This window comes from Melitaea cinxia, chromosome 8 (assembly GCF_905220565.1).
Source record: "Melitaea cinxia chromosome 8, ilMelCinx1.1, whole genome shotgun sequence".
Classification (NCBI taxonomy): Eukaryota; Metazoa; Arthropoda; class Insecta; order Lepidoptera; family Nymphalidae; genus Melitaea; species Melitaea cinxia.
This window is the reverse complement of record NC_059401.1, coordinates 7,845,832-7,864,579: the sequence shown is the minus strand read 5'-3', so window position 1 is coordinate 7,864,579 and position 18,748 is coordinate 7,845,832. Positions and strand designations below refer to the sequence as shown.

General features: G+C 34.9%; 1 pseudogene; it reads right to left on the bottom strand.

The window, feature by feature from the left end:
• Positions 1 to 11,235: 11,235 nt before the first annotated feature.
• Positions 11,236 to 12,656, bottom strand: LOC123655850 (annotated as a pseudogene).
• Positions 12,657 to 18,748: the final 6,092 nt, after the last annotated feature.

The window sequence follows — 18,748 nt, the reverse complement described above, 5'->3', positions numbered from 1 at the left end:
ACTCATACCTCCAAATCGATTTTTTTTTTTTTTTTTTCTAATTGCACTCGTTATTTTTTATTTAAATAGCCAGTTCATATTTTTTATTATTATATCGGTAAAATCGAAAAATATTATTCACATTTTATCAATATGTAATTCGTATTTAAATATGATTTCCAAAACACACGATTTACTAAAAATACCAAGCTAAGCTCGGTCACCCAGGTACTACATATAAAGATTAAACTCGTTAATTAGGTACAAAAATTAATTAGTTATACAGCGTTTTTTGAACTTCAATTTCTCGACACAAGATGGACGTAAAGACCCATGTTCCAATAGGACCTCTTTTAAACCAACTTTAAAAAACGCAGGAGGTAGTCAATATGACCTTTTTTTCTGTATGCTACGGGCTACCTCATATCTTTTTACTGGGTGTACCAATTTTGATGATTTGTTTTTTATTCGAATGCTGGTGCTTGTTATGTGGTTCCATTTAAATTTAATCAATATATGACGAGTATTTTTTGAATTATCCTAACAGAGCGTATTTCATTGACTGTTGTAGTTTACAGGCTACCTACGTATTACTTGTCGATGTAATTGAAGTCTTTTTTTTTTCGTTTGCGAGCAAACATAATTACTCGAGGTCAAACTACCATGATAATGTTCCAATATAATTGTGTTTGCTCGCAAACGAAAAAAAAACCGACTTCAATTACATCGAAGAGTAATAAATACAACGTAGATCGATGAAAAAATAGTAATACTTTGTTCGTATTCCATATAACGCGACATTATAAAATTGTAGAATTATGTAATGTTCTACTGTTATTTCTAACATTTTGTTAGCGATTGTAGGCAGAAATTTCATAAAAGGCCCGTCGTCGATTCGCGCGAAGCGCTGACATCGCTTATTACGGCGGGTTTTTTAGTTGAAGCGGATTTATATTGAATTACGGTTTATGTCTTTTTTATTAAAAATATGTACTGTTCATGTTTTCACACAGCTCCGATGCACGACTGGAGTTTACCCCTTCAGATCAACTGTCTAAATAGGCACAAAAAGGCTTACTAGTCTGAGAAATATATTATTACTATATAAAATTGTAAATAAATGAATCTAATAACGCCATCTATCAGAACCTAATTGCGTTATTAGAAAACGTCTGAACGCCATCTCTAACAAGGTCATTCGTTCAGTAGATTTTACTGTTCAATTTTTTCATTCCGGGGCCGGCACGTAAAATAGCCAAGTAAATACCCAGTATTAGCGATAACTCAAAAATTAAAAGCACAAATATATTTATAACGAATAAACTGCTACTCTCTACTCTAGTGGAATATTGTAATTTGATCGATAGTCAACGAAGTAATTTCATTAAATTTTGATAGATGGCGTTGTGGCAAAATATTGAACATGACCACAGTCGTCTTAACATCGTCATGTAAATACGTGTCATCAAAGATTATTCAAAAATTGCTCATTATATCTCAATCATGTTTAAAACGGACGACATGGCAAGTATTAGCTTTTGATTTATACAAAAAAGATCAAAATCAGTGCACCCAGTAAAAAGATATAACGTATAATACAATGTAGGGTGACGAAAAAACCGTCAAGTAAATACGCAATATTAGATATAACTCACAAATTACTAATCAAATCTCAATTAAATTTGGATGGGACCACGTGACGAATAGTAGCTTTTAATTTATATAAGAAACGTCAAAATCGGTGCACCCAGTAAAAAGTTATGAGGTATAATACAACGTAAGGTGACGAAAATAATGTCAAGTAAATACGCGTTATCAAAGATTAATCAAAAAGTAGTTATCAGATCTCGATAAAATTTATATGTGACCACATGATAAACATCAGCTTTCGATTAAAGTAAAAATTATCAAAATCGATACACCCAGTAAAAAGTTATTGCGAATTTTCAAGAGTTTCCCTCGATTCCTCTGGGATCCCATCATCAGATCCTAGTTTCCTTATCACGGTACCAAACTAGGGATATCCCCTTTCCAACAAAAAAAGAATTATCAAAATCGGTACATCCAGTAGAAAGTTATGCGGTATAATACAACGTAGGTCGACGAAAAAAGCGTCAAGTAAAAACACATTATTAGATATAACTCGAAAAGTAGTTGTTAGATCTCAAATAAATTTAAATGGGACCAATTGGCACACACCACCTTTCGATTAAAACAAAATTTGTCGAAATCGGTCCACACGGGCAAAAGTTCTGATGTAACATACATAAAAAAAAAAAAAAAAAAAAAAAAAAAAAAAAAAAATACAGTCGAATTGAGAACCTCCTCCTTTTTTGGAAGTCGGTTAAATAGACAGATATTCAGACACTCAGCCAGATATTTACTATTTATTATTTTATTTATTTATTTATATTACATATTACATTTTTATCTTCAGTGTCGATAGGTTTGCGAGAAATTTTTTGAATTGGCGTGCATAAATTTTTACTATAGGTATCGGCGACTTTGTTAAAATAAAGCAAATAGTTGAAGATATCTGCACATTCTGTTTTTCAATTTATTTTGGACCTACATCAAAAGTTATATTGTGAACTAACAATCTGAAGATTTTGAGATGTACAGGTAAATTTTTAAAATATCTTCTTTATAATAAAAAAAAAAAAATGAATGAAATCAGAAAATGCGTTATCTAATCATTTCGAACTATTCTCTCAATTTAACTCTCCAGTGTTTTAGGTGAGGTGTGCGTCTCAGACAACAACAGACAGATAGACAGACAGACAGTCAGACAGGAAAAAAAATAACATTTGAACTTCAGAGTGTATTTACCCAAGAGCAGAGGTGACCTTCAAAATTTAGTTTAAAAAGATCCAGAATTGGTCCCGTTGCAGTTTTATTATAAATATATGTCAGTAGATAGGTACACGGAAAAAGTATCTGGTTCTATAAAATAAAATAGTTTAATCAATTTACTAAGTAATTAAAGGTCTAAAACCAATTTTTTATATTTCAGTAGTAGTAACCTATCTACAACATGTATTACGATATGGATCATACCTGTTAAAATCTCTTATTTTAGTAACGAAGGGTTGTATCTATTAACTTAAACAAAAATGTTTCCTTTTATGTCAGTCAGTTAGTCAGTCAGTCAGTCAGTTCAGCCTAATGCAGTCTACTGCTGGACATAGGCCTTCCACAATCCTCATCCAACCTACATCGGAAATCTTACATAGATCGTCGGTCCAGCGGGTCGGAGGACGTCCCACACTGTGTTTTGACGTGTCCATGTCTCGGTTCCGTATGCTAACACAGGCAGGACGTGTTGCTCGAAGACTTTTGTCTTCAAGCATTGCGGAATCTTCGAAGTGAAGACTCGACGAAAGCCTGCCAAACGCCGCCCAGCTCAACGAAATCCTCCTATCGACCTCCTTCTTGAAGCTGTTGCGACTCAGTTGGATGGTATGGCCTAGGTAAACATCCTGAATAACTTCGAGAAGGGTACCATCGACCGATACCGGTCTCGGTATGATCTGGTTGTTAAACATAACTTTCGTTTTGTCCAAATTCATACCGAGGCCGACTATGTTACCTTTTATGTATTAATTAATATATTTGAATGAAATTACTACTATCGTATATATTTTACATAAAATTTTATTCGTCAATTTAACAGTAATGTAAAAATAAGACAACACGATAATTCGTATAAGGAATCATTCTCAAAGCTGGTAGTATGATAATAAGATTTCGAAAATCGTGAGTAAATATTTGCCCGTCTGACCATCTCTTAAAGCAAGACGAGAGGAACAAAAAATACCTTAACAAGAAGGTCCTGTGGGAGCGGCCGAGAAACGAAACGGGTATACACGGTATCCTTAAGTAAGAACAGACCAGGTGACGCCACGCCCACAACCACCCACGAAGTCGTAAACAGTCAAAATCCTTTGCATGCATTCATGTATCCCAAATCGAAATAGCTCCAAGCATCATATCGATCGTTAGCAGAGAACAAATATCTTTCATGCCCTCTTTACAAAGTCCATACTCCCGTGGAAACGTTTTAAATAAGTTATTCAGCGTCTTTTTCATTTTATGATCAAGATTATAATGATAAATAACTCGAGAAATAAGTCCGATTTGAGAATAATAATTGATTTTGATGTCTTAAGTTCAACGTAATTTGTTAGGTAGGTAAATATAAAACTTTAGTATTTATTTGCGTAGGTATGTGTAATACATTTGAGATCTATTCGAGATCTTGTTTTATTTATTTATTACGTTTTTGTTTTAGAACTTGTATATATTTTTTATTGCTTTTTCTCTTCAATATATACCTTATTATATATACATTGTAGTATACCTTATTACAAGTAGGATCATCTTCAGTCATATTTTAACACATATTGATTTAAGACGTAAAAGCTACTGAACATTAATAATAATAAAACATCCTTAAAAAGCATTTGGTAATTAGTACCTACTTAGCCGAAAAACCAGTATATTCGGCATTCTTATTCTTATGTAGACACTCTATACGTCATGGTGAGTCTGAATCGAATTTAAATATTAGAACAAAACAAAATATATAAGTAATTGGATCAGAAGGTATAAAAGTTTTATTCATTTTAACTTGAGTCGGCATCGAAAGGCTATAATTTGTGCATCCACATCGACATAAATAATTAGAGGGGACGTGACACAATAAGTTGCACATTCCCATATGGACACTCCAAGGACAACTCATAATTTTGACCCATTATTCTAACCGCAAATTGCCGTCCCTAACACCGCGGTAGGCTGCTTTAATCTATACACATAATAAATCTATAATAAAAACATGGCCACATATAAGATTTATACATTAAGTATTTTAATTTGGCTCATTTCTTGTCAGCATTGTTAACACGATTGGGTTTTATATGTGTTTCAAATTACTGGAAATAAAATCTGAAAATGAATTATTAATTTATTTTATATATAATGCATTGTTGATATCATTGTTTTAAAGTATATTAATATGTAACATACTAACTAAGTAAATAACTGGTTCAAATTTTGTGAAAATTCTACTTAAGGGGGGTGATTGTCATATCTTGTATTAGGTTATTGTGGAAATCTATCACATCTGGAGTTTGAAACATGGAAATTTTTACTTAGGCTTTTATTACAAATACATAAATACTATTTAATTTCTTATTATGGTACTAGTTATACCCGTGCGAATAATTCGCATTTAATAAGTATAATAATTATCACCTTACAAAATTACAAAAAAAGTATTTATACGTGACTTGATTTGAAATTGAACAAATCATTTACCGACCGTCAATCGTGTTGACGTTATTGTTTCAAAATTAAAGCCGTCATAATTATATAATTTTAATAATTAATTAATTCACAAAATAAAAGCAATAATAAATTTGTTAGTTGTTGATGCCGGTAAGGCAAGCGATTATCTATAAAATGATATATAACTTAAGTGGAGTAATTATGAGGTATTTTTCTAAAAAGGGAGGCAAACATCTTAACCATAGCGTATATGTATATAGGATTTTAGTTAGCTTGAAATTTATCCCTTAAAGGGGTGAAGTAAGGGTTGAGATTTTGTAAAAGCAATTCCACAATTTTAAAAGCTACTAAAATTTATTTTTGGGGTAACAACTAAAATGATATAATATATATTTCAATTACGTTTGTTGAATTTTTGTCCATAAGAGATGATATAAAAAGTAAAATTTTGAAGAAAGTTAATCATTTTTGAAAATTATAAGCATCAATCTTAATTCTTAGGCTACGTTAGGCACTGGTTAAAAATATATCAGAAGAACTAATTATAGGATTAGTTCGTATTACTGAAATTACCTTAAAATTGCCGGCGTAACAAGCCTATGGTGTAGTGGTGCGTGTTTCATCTAGGCGCCTAACAACCGACATTTTTCGGGTCCAATTCCCCCTCGGGATGGATATTTTTATTTGTACAAATATTTCCTTCCGGTTTGGATGTGTTTTTTTGTGGGTATCCCCACCGTAACTTAGAGATCACGTTAAGCAGTCGGTCCCGGTTGTTGTTATATACACCCGATAACGATCGATACTCGTAGTGCGAATATATCCACCAACCCTCAATGGCGCATGGTGGTGGATTAAGCTCCGATCCATCTCCAATATGAAGAAAGAAGCCTATGCCCAGCAGTGGGATATTACATGCTGAACCGTGGCCGGAGTAAACCTAAGAGAAGACTGTATCCGTAATGACAGTTCTACGTAACCAGTTCGAGAGTGAGCTGTGCGAGTAGTCTAGTCGAACTACAAATGTAGCCCCAACTACTTGTAACGCTATATTTTACTTAGCTATCTACTATGTTTAAGGACCTTTTTGTAAATAGACTCAATTTATACGTAAGCAAGGTTTTGTACAAGAGCCAATTATATTTATGGTTGGAATTAACTTAAGTATTTACTTTATTTGTTAAAAAAAAATTAATTATTGTTTAAAGACTTTCGCTAGCATTTTAAAAATCTTAAATATTTTATTATTACAATATTTTAACTCCTACACGATTTTTAACCCTTGTTTATCTTTACTTCTGGGTAAAAGTATGAAACTATCTTTAATAAAAAATATGAACAGTATTTTTGATTGCTTTATCGGTTGTCGATAAAGTTTGTCTTGAACAAAAGTTACTCACAGAATTTATTAGCAGGACATGAAATTACCTAATATATATCAGCTCAATTAATAAACTATGACTTTTAGATTCAATGGTAGCGAATACAAATATTTGAAAGATAAAGTTCAGTGTGTTAGCGAAAAAGAAAAATATATCAATTAAAGCCACTGGTAAAACAGGCCTCTGTTATTCATCACATTTTGTTAGTTTGTAAAAAAAAACTTAAAAATAAATTATCTAATTTACACTTTTTTTATTTGATATATTTATATTATTTAAAATTAAAACTAAATAAACACACAAAGGTTTATATTTCAATATTAAAACAACGAAATGAAGTGCGGTTTTAAGTTTATCATTCCATAACGGAGGTAAGATATTACCTGCTAAATAGAATTACAACAAAAAAGAACACAAACAAGAGGCCGACGTTCCGTCTGCCTCGCTCGCGTAAAACAAATAAATTGTAAAAAAATGTGAGCGATGCATTAAGTGCATATAAACATGTTGCTGTAGTGTCAATATTTGCGGACGTTTTCCCATGGGAACCCGGGCTTAGTGCCTGCGCCGAAGACGCGCTAAATCATTGCCGTACGACCACTCTCGTCGTTGCTACTCCTTTCCTTTTTTGCCATTGAAATGTCAATTTCTTTACTGTCGCCCGAGAGCTCGTTCGCCTAAAATCAATTAAAAGTCACCTTTGATCGAGTCACGGTGGGCATGCGGTTTTGCCTTACACTTGATTCTTTTATTTTATGGTCGTAATGAGTTGCGGTAGGAATGGAACTGGTATGGTATTTTCTTTTATACCGAAATCTTATTTTGTTGAATAAAAATAAACGAGATTTATTCGATTTGTATATATTATAAATAATAAATAATAATACGCGTTTTATTGTTTGAGAGCAATTGCAAATGCAGGTAAAATATTTTTTAATTTTTTGTATATATCTTGTGATAATTGATGTGTTTTTATAATCTAAATAGCATGGAATAATTTGCAGTGACCCAGTAGCGTGACCCAGCTCCAAGTCTAAGTTGATTGATATATTCAGCCTGTAACATCACGCTGCTGTACATAGGCCTTTTTCTTCATGCAGGAGAAGGATTCTGCTGTGTGGTTACGGCAGTAAAGAATAAAGCCACCCTTCCTCTTCCGGTGGGTGTCGTTAGAGGCGACGAATGGATAACACAGTTCCACTACCACATTGGAACTAAAAATGCCGACCGATGGCGGGATAACCATCCAACTGCTGGCTTTGAAATACATAGGCCGAAGACGGGCAGCAGCGTCTTCGCTGCGACAAAGCCAGCTCTGCGGTCACCAACTCGCCTGCCCAGCGTGGTGACTATGGGCAACACACATGAGTTCACGCCATTTTTAGCCCGAACTTGTGAAAGCTTATGTCCAGCAGTGGATTGCGATAGGCTGAAGTGAGGAGAAGGAAGCTTACTCCACAACGCAGCTTCATTGTGGGTTGGCGGATATATTCCCTACTATGAGTAACGATCGCTATTAGGTGTATGTAATGACAACCGGGATGACAGCTTAACGTGCTGTCCGACACACGATGGGGAGATCCACAAGGACAGACATCCAAACCAAAAGAAATATTTGTATCCCGAGAGGGAATCGGGTGTTTAGACGCGTACATGGTACACCCACCACTATACCAGAACTGTTGTTACTGTTTGGATATGTCTGGGTGTATTTTTTTTATTATTAGTATATATATTTTCCTTATTACAAAAAGTAACAATATGTGCCGGCTGTTGTGCCTTGGGAACCGACGACGGTAGATATGTGTTTATACACATATGTAATCACACTTATAAATTAAAATTGTATTTATATTTTTATTACATCTTCCTGAAATTTATCCTTATGTTTGGCAATGTTGCAGTTCACCATCTAACCTACTTTTTGGCGAGAATACAATTTTTTCTAATGTCGACGTTCAGCAAGGAGAGCCAGCAGCTAGGTCCAGCTCTTTTTAGTCTAGGTATCCACAAATGTATCTTAAATTTAAAATCAAAATTGAACATAATATGGTACCTAGATGATGGAACCATAGGAGGTAAAGTGGACGATGTCGTTGAAGACTTAATCAAAATTAAAAACGAGTTTGATAAAATTGGTCTCAAATTAAATTTTTCAAAATGTGAAATTTTTTTCACAGATCTTCTATCACTTTCCAAAATTAATTTGGAAACGGAATTATTTAATAAAATTGCTCCTTATTTAAAAATACATCAAAGAAGTACACTTTGTCTTCTAGGTGCACCACTTTTTGATGAAGGCATACAGCCAATTTTGGATAGTAAAATTAAAATATTTGTTGAAAACACTGACAAATTGGGCACTCTAAATTCTCATATTGCCTACACTATATTAAAATATTGTCTATTTGTCCCAAAATTAATGTATATTTTACGCGCAAGCCCAATTTGGAAATTTCCTGGAATGACCGAAAAACTTGATGCCACTTTAAAAAATTCATTAGAAAAAATTCTAAATTTATCTTTTGATGAAAATTCATGGACCCAAGCTACTTTATCAATTAGAGATGGTGGCATCGGCGTGAGAAAAATTTCGAGTGTCGCTCTTCCTGCGTTTCTTGCTTTTGTGCATAGTATCAAGGGTTTATGTTCTGACATCTTAAAATCTAATTCAGTCCAAATTACAGATGCTACAGACGCAATAGAAAACTGGAAGTTAATGTGTCCTAATGGCGATATCCCGAAGGACGTTACAAAACAAAAACTTTGGGATATACCAATAGTTCACAATACTCATATAAGTTTGACGCAAAATCTTACAAGTGACAAAAACCGTGCCAGGCTTCTAGCTGTGTCAAATAAAGAGTCAGGTCACTGGTTACACGCAATGCCGTCAAAAAATCTTGGGACACTTTTAGACAATGAAAGTTTTAGAATTGCTCTCGGTCTCCGGTTGGGAGCTCCATTGTGCTTTGAACACAGATGTCCGTGCGGAAAAGAGGTCGATTCTTTCGGACTACACGGCCTTTCCTGTAACAAGAGTTCAGGTAGATTTTCCCGCCACGGTTCCCTAAACGATACCATAAAAAGAGCTCTTGCCACCATCGACGTTCCTGCTCTTATCGAGCCAAATGGAATTAGTCGCAATGATGGCAAGAGACCTGATGGATTGACGTTGGTTCCCTGGGAAAGGGGACGGGCGCTTTTGTGGGACGCAACCTGCGTTGACACACTTGCTCCGTCTCATGTCAGGGAAACAGCCTTAAAAGCGGGAGCCGCAGCGGAAAAAGCTGAAACGACTAAACGGCACAAATATTCGTCACTAATTCCAAATTACATCTTTGTGCCGTTTGCAGTCGAAACACTTGGACCTTGGAGTAGCAGTGCTAAACATTTTTTAAATGAGATAACACCTCGCCTTATTGCCTCCACTGGTGACAAGAGGGCTGGTGCATTTTTTTGCCCAAAGAATCGGCATAGCGATTCAACGGGGAAATGCTGCCAGCATTCTTGGCACAATTCCACGCGGACATGATTTATACCAAAACTATCTGTAAATATTTAGTTCTTAAGTTTTGAATTGTAAATATGTATAATATTTTGTATAAATAAAGATTTATTTCTTAAAAAAAAAAAAAATATTTCTGATTATTTTTTAGTATGCTTATAATTTAATAATATTTACGTAATAAAGAATGTCGAAAATACATAATGCGAGTAGTCATTGGGTGTAGAACAAATGCTTAACTATATGTGTAAACAGTACACAGAATTGCTAATAGGTATACTCAGCAGACATAAGATCTCTGTAATCAATAAAAAAAATGGGAAAATCCAAAAGTGCACGTCTCCAAGTTCCATTTATTAGATTGACTGAATTTATCATTCATAAAAATACAATTTATAAGTTTCACTAGCTCAAAGATAATTAAAAAAAAAACCTGAAAAACAACCAGTAAAATTATTGCACATCATCAAAAATTGTGATAAACATTATTCAATTAATTTAAACTAAATATTGCACGACTCATAATGCAAAAAATTAGAGAGTAATTTACGATCGAAAAAGTTTTTTGCCTCTTCTAAGGAAAAGAGGCAAAAAACTTTCAAAGGACCTATTTTTGTCATTTTACGCTTTTTAATATACGAAACCAGGATAGTTTGCATATTATTGTGCAGATAGGTTGCCCGGAAGAAATCGCTGATTTAGCGATAACAACGCCTGTTGCAACTAATGTTAACTTTATTATTTTTGTTTACTTGTTTAATTGTTTTTTTTTTTAAATTTTGTGTTGGTGTGCAAAAAAGACAAACGCCCTGGTGTAATGGTGCGTGTGCTGGGTCAGCGGCATCTAAATACTGACGGTAACGGGTTCGATTCCCGCTCGTAGTCTACTTTTATTTGTGTTCATACAAATATTTATTTCCGCTCTAGATCTGTTATTTCTTCTCTAGTGTTTGTGGGTCTCCCCACCGTGCCTCAGAGGGCACGTTAAGCCGTCAGTTCCGGTTGTTAACATGTACACCTGATAACGATCGTTACTGATCACATCATCATCACTGCTAGGCATAAGCCCCCCTACTTTTATCCACGACGATCGGTCCTGAGCAGCACGTATCCAGCGTCTTCTCTCAATCCTGACCAGCTCGTCAGTCCACCTCGTGGGGGGCCTGCCAACTGTCTGCGGCGCCCGGTACGCTGTCGCCACTCGAGAACCTCCCCCCCCCCCCCCCCCAATCGGCCATCTGTTCTTCGAGCTATGTGCCCTGCCCATTGCCACTTCAGCTGTGCGATCCTTCGAGCAATGTCGGTTACCTTGGTTCACCTACGGATATCCTCATTTTTGAATCAATTAGGGAAATACCGAGCATTGCCCTTTCCATCGCCCGCTGAGCGATTTTATGATGCCCATATTTAGCGACTACGTTTCGGATCCATATGTCATCACTAGCAACACACTGGTTGAAGACTTTCGTATTCAGTCACTGCGAGATATTGAACGCAAAGATTTTCCGTAGTTTCCCGAACGCTGCCCATTCGAGTTAGGTTCGGCGAGAGATCTCGCTCTCGAAGTTGGACTTACCTAGCTGTATTGACTGTCCTAGGTATATGTAATGGTCAATAGCTTCGAGAACATTTTTCGTCTTTTCCATGTTCAGCTTAAGACCCATTCTTTGGGAAACACTGTTGAGATGCTCGAGCATTGCACTCAAGTCTTCCAAGGTCTTAGCCATAATACTACATCATCGGCAAAACGGAGGAGGGTAAGGTGCTCGCCAGTGATGTGGATGCCGAATCATTTCCAGTCCAGAAGCTTGAAAGCGTCCTCTAACGCGGCGGTAAACAGCTTCGGGGAAATAACATCCTCTCGCCTCACGCCTCGCTGAAGTGATATTAGCTTCGAGTTCTGGTCCTGTAATCGGACCAACATTGTGGCGTTAGAGTATAAGTACCTCAGCACCTCAAAGTACCTGCAGTCCACTTGAGACCTCTGAAGAGCTTGCAACACAGCCCACGTCTCGATCGAATCAAAGGCCTTCTCATAGTCCACAAACACTAAGCATAATGGCAAGTTATGCTCCTCGGTCTTCTGTATAACCTGCAGCAGCGAGTGTATGTGGTATATGGTGTAAAGCCTTTACGCCGACCCGGCTTGTTCGGGAGGCTGGAAGTCGTCAAACCTGCGTGCGAGACGGTTCGTGGATTAGAAGCGAGATGGGCCTATAGTTTTTTAGTATGGTTTTATCACACTTTTTGAAGAACAGCACCACCTTGCTTCTAATCCATGCCGTTGGCGTTTTGCCCTCGAGGATGACGGAATTGAAGAGTCTTTGGAGGACCTTGAGTACTGGCATACCGCCCGCTCTCAAAAGCTCAATTGTGTTTCCGTCATCACCCGGTATCTTGTTATTTTTAAGTTGTTTGAGAGAACTACTAATCTCGTACAAGTCCCTACTATGGTAGGGAATATATTCGCCAACCCGCATTGAAGCAGCGTGGTAGATTAAGCTCTGATACTTCTCCTATATCAGAAAGAGACATATGCCAAGCTGTGGGATATTACAGGCTGAAGCGTGTAAAAAAGTAAGTATAAAAAAATAAATAATTTAATTAAGAATTATTCTGTAATCATCGAAAATTGATTTATTATTTTAGAAACGTAAAAATTATCAAAATAGTTCATGAAACCTTTTACGTAAATCAAAAATAATGTATGAAAATGAGTTGAAAGTAAAAAATTTAAGACTATCAGCCTTCATATTCAATAGGCTACTTAGTTAACAGTTTTCTGGAATGCAAGCCTTCTTAAAGGCGTGCAAAAAAAATCCTTTAGCAAATCGCAATAAATTCCGAGGTTCACAAATATTTGTCGCTTGATGTCAGGAGCCAAGCTAAAGCGAGATAAGGTAATTGTGAATGCGTGTCGCTGTCTCTCCGATATATTACTGGGCAGACCCTTTCCACCTATACTCCTTCAACAACCTCAAACATAAACTTAAAATGATTCATATTTAACATTAATATTATTTTGTAAAAATTCCTAACCTAAAAAGTCTGATATAATAACTAATAAATATTGTATAATTTTAGGTGCTAAAAGTTTAGTCAAACAAAATACCCATAAGGTTGTGGTCATGTGAATACTTTCTTTAGTTTATTAGCGTATAGTCAATGAGATCAGGAATATATATTGTTGTATCAATCCACCACATTGTTCCGACATGTGTACCTACCATGTGTACATATGTGTAACCTATACGCTGAGCGCAGGTACCTGTGATGGAATGCCCGATACGTTCCTATAATGATGTTAAAACAAACTGTTAGTCTGTCATTAACGCGGCGCAGAGACCGAATGGGGGAGGCCCATTATAAAAATTTGTCCCATCCGTTTCGGCTCGAATTTATGGTTATCGTGATGCCTCGTTCGTGGACCATCGAAATTTTATAGTTCCATGATTTGAGTGGGAACGGAGATAACGATGTTTTCGGATGAGATCTTATGTCGCTTGGCGGCAATGAATGAGTATCGTAGGTATGCATTGGTATTAATCTAACGACCGTCATAAATCATTTGTAAATGTAGTAAAAGTATATTACCTTATGTTTTACGAACTGCTAAAGATTTTAAGTATATACTATAAGTTTTTGAAAAAGTTGAAAGAGAAGCAATTTACGCCATACCTCTTGAAATTTAAAATCTGACAGTACTTACCTAGGATAAGTTTATTTCTGTAAATTCTAAAAGTACTAATACGATCTTCACGTATGGCAATTGAATCTGTTACATCATGACCTAAAAAACATATCCTGTATGTAAACATATCTATCCTGTAGGTCCTGCTTGATGCACGTAGAGCCAGACTAAATATTAACTAAACTTATTAGCAGTAGATTTAGTAACATTTTTTTTGAAATCGGTTTTTATTTTATTTTTTAATTTATTAATTCTAAAAAGTTACAAATTTACTGCTGCAGTTCTTTGCAAATTTATTAAGCTATCAACATAGTAAATAAGTAATAGTGTAATAGCGCCACTACATGTTAAAAATAGTTTGAGTAGATTCTCGTATAAGAAAAAAACTTCAGTACTCATGCATTTTCTCTAGCTAACTAAATTTAAAAACTAAATAATCAGATTAGTTATAATTAAGATTTTTAACTCCACATTCAAGTCCTTACATATACGAGTACATAGTCGACGTTAATATAATCGATAAATCGACTACTTTTATTAATAACTTAGTTATATTACAAGTTATTACAATCATATACCTAATTGTAATTGGGTCAAACACAAATTGCGTAATCCATAATTTCCTAAAATTAAAACATCGAATTTCGTTTTGAAAATCAGCCCTTAGTTACATTGTACTCTTTGATCATTGTTAATAATATGGATACAGATCAGTCTTACACACTTTCGCTAAGAATCACAGTTTTATTTTTATCTGTCCACAGAAAAGACTTACTTGTCTACAGTCGATAACATAAACCTTATTTAAGCACTTACATTATTACGATTCATTTGAAAAGTCTAATTAAATGTGCTCAAAACAATATTCGCTATCATCACTAAATAGTTAACATTTGATAATACGTGTATTTTAGATATTAAAAAATAATCAAAAGTTAACCACAGAAGGGACCTGTCCTTTCCTGTCGAAATTATACAGAAAAATCTCATTTTCTAAAAATAAACGTTTCATAATAATAATGTAATCGTGCGCTTGAAAACAAATGTTCAAAATAAAGTCATTGCCCATAGTAAAGAAAATAATATTATAAAATTGGTATATATTAGAAAATAATGAATAATCATCACATGTCATGTCATCACAAAGGACAAATTCCGGTAAAAATTAAAGAAAAAAATATATATTTTATCGTCGTTTCTTTGGTTTTATTTCTACGGAAGAATTGGAAGTCTCTGAAACGAAGCGACGTACTCTATTTAGGGGTCTTTGGCTTGGTAAATTTAAGTTTTGAATTAAGTTATCAGGTGTTAATCTTTCAAAGTAACCGGGTGTTATTGAATCAGTAGTAGCTTCACTAGTTCCTGGGCTACCAGAATACTGAATAGAGTGAGCTCCAGCAGGACTATCGTGATGATTCAGGGTCCTGCTTGAGAAGAAACAGGCGAAAAATTGGCCAAATGAGACTCAGATAACACAGAATTAGTAAGGGAATTTGGGACTTTAAACTGTATTTAAATTTATCCTAGTTCGTAATGCGAACTGGATTCTTCGGCGGAATTCTTCATGGGCTGTGCAGTTTAAACAACTTAGTCATCTAGCACGGATAATATTTGAGTTCTGCTGCACAAAGTTTGATGTATTTCGAGCGTGCCTTTAAAAGGACGTGTAAGCAATCTCATACAAAACCTAATCGATTTCAGGAAACTTCGACTCTTCGATGTTATAAGTTTCTATACCTCTACAATTTAAACTTAAACATGCCATCAAATCATCTAAATTCGATACGTCATTTCTCTTTGCAACACGACTGTCACAAATGCGCTTAATACACCTACCAACACCATCAGGTGCACCTTTTCCATGACCTCGCTTAGTAAAATGCCAATTAATAGTTGTAACGCAAAACTCTTTACTTAATAATGTAGCAAGTTAAAAAAAACATAGACTTGTTGCGGAGTTAAGGGACCATCGCTTAAAATGTGCAAAATTTATCTACAGGAAATATGTCTACAGGAAAGAAAATTGTAAATATATTAAAGATGGCGTGTTACATATTGAAGTTAGAATAAAAACAATTTAGATTTTGCAATCAGTTACTTAATATGCATAGAAGCTTAGGTCTAGTTTATTTTTAAAGAGTCTACTTACTAACATACACGCAGTACAGGAAAGACTCACCAAACATGACCAAAATCCTGTGTAACTCCTTAAATAAATATTCTTCATCGATACCAAAATCGTTTATCAGAGTTACGAAGAAATGAATACTGGAGAAGACAGCAATGCCAATACGATAAAAAAATAAATATCGGATGGGTTCCAAATTTTTAAAACATTGTCTATTTTACGTGTCTACAGAAGAAGACTATAAATATCAGAACAAATGTTTATATGTTTTTATTCGTAATTTAGGAACGATGATTTTTTAAAGAACACATATTTAAATTATTGCTTAGTTTCCAAATGTTTCTTTAATTCAAATAAGATACTAATCGATCCTTAAATATTTTTAAATCACTGTCAAACTGAAGGACGTCTTATCCGAACAGTCCACAGAAGGGGACATTTTCGCTCTAAAGAGATCCTTAAATTAATATTTTAGTTATTAGATCTGAAAAACTTTAGAAATCAAATCGTTCAAAGTTTTGCCTTGAATTTAAAAAATGCCTGCACGATAAAATAATTAATATCTATAGTTTATGTAGCCTGAACACTTTTTTAACGTTTTTGTGTTTGACCCAATTACAAGCTTACTACTGTCAAGGAAATTTAGCACCGTATTACCATGTCTCTAACTTGCGTAAGCAACTCAAGTGGCTCCCAATCCGTCTTCGCAGGAATACTCATATCCTCTCGTTGTTACGAGTATATAGTGTATTATTCCATCTTGACACACCTCATTACCTCAAAAAACGCTTTGCGTTTCTTAGCGACACCCATGATCGGTCTCTTCGATCTAACTCAAGTCTGGTTAAGATTCCACAGCACACTTCTTCGTTCTACGCCAACCGTAGCAACTGTTAAGCTCTGGAATTCCCTTCCTCTCTCTATAAGACAAGCTCAATCACTCGTATGCTTCGTAAAAGTATCTCAAAGCTCACTATTTGTCGCTAAATTCGCAGTGATTGTCTTTTCACCTTTGGATGTACTTCCTAACCGCTTTTCAAGGGCCTGTCCTATACCCAAAGGTTGTCTGTAAGAAATCGCTCTTTTAGCGATAAGACCGCTTTTGTACATCTTCCACTAACTGTACTACTTTTGTTTGTATCTTTTAATGGTGTGCACAAAAGTTGAACACTCACACACTTGAACTTAAATACAACTATACATATACATACATAACTTAATATATTATGCATAATGCAACGTAACTAAAATTTTGGTGAGATTCGGAAAATATTGATTTCATGGAATAAACCCATATTTCCTTTCTAAAATGTTAAGTTTAAGACGTATTTATTAATTCTTAAATAAAACGTATATAACTATCTTTCCCAATGCAAGAAAAGCAACACGTTTTTCTCAAGATCCAAAAAGAAAGCTGAAAAATCTCCGAAAAAAATTATTATTATTTTAGTAGAAGTATTTATTTTTACCATAAATAAAAGATACTAAGTAAATTATAATAATGTCGTTATTACTAAAAAGAAATACAAATAAAATTAAGGTACTGTAAAAGAAAAATTCCATCAGCGACGGACCAAGTCCTAGCTTTACTAGGTAGTCACAGGACTGACGATCTGTAGTTTTAGTAATAAATCGCTTGTAGGATAGCCGTAATTATAATGCACCATGCTTAGTAAAGGGCATGGGCATTTTAGAGCCCGTGGATGTTATGATGTTAATTTTAAATAATAATAAAAGAATCCCTCTATAACAAATTATACAAGACATTGATTGGATTTTGAGAAATAACTTGCATTTGACTGGTTTTATGTACTTGTATTGAATTTTGAAGGTATGTAGTCAAACAACGAAGGAAAAGTTGTAAATAAGGCTTAATATTTATTTATTCCGGAGTTATTGCCGTTTGCTGAATACAGGTTTTTAGCATTAATCGAATAATTATTAAAACTGTATATACACGTAACACGGGAGCCACTGATTGCTCGTAATGTATTGTACTTTATAGACATGGCCTGCGGTATGCAAAACTTGCCTTCGATAAAATCTGACGTGCAAATACCTGTTCCACTTTGCTGGACACGAAACACGATAACATTCATTCCAAACCGTAATGCCTTTACCATAAAATATTCTTAAAAGTAACTGAGTGTTAACCACGTTTTTATAATTAAGTGTAATGGGCATGTAATGTATAGTTTATATTACTTGTTTTTTTATATCTGTAATAATTAATTATTTTGTATTATACTTAGTTTCTAAATGTGCAATTATAATATGACAGTAATAATAATAATAATAATAATAATAATAATAATAATAACATGGACAGGGCACGGTCGAGGGTATTTTTAGTGGACATCACCGTCCCGCATGACGAGAACCTCGTGAAAGCCGAGACAGAAAAAACGTAAATATCTGGATCTGGCGCACGAGATTGTCGACATGTAGGGTGTGGGGTCTGCTGAAATAATCCCTATCGTAATATCTGCCAATGGTTTGATCCCGGTTAGCCTCGCTCACCATCTGAGGCAACTGGGTTCCGGGACAGTTCGCTCGCAGCCAGGATGCAGAAGGCGGTGTTACTTGACTCGGCTAGGATTGTCCGCCGGTTTCTCAGCCTACAGCCCAAACCCCCGGCCGTTTGATCTCCCTGCCGGGGCGTATTCCTCCATCCGCTTATATTTATATATGTAAGTATAAGTAAATTTACTATATAATTATATAAGTAGTTATTATAATATATGTATCTATTATGTATTGGGCGGGCGGAG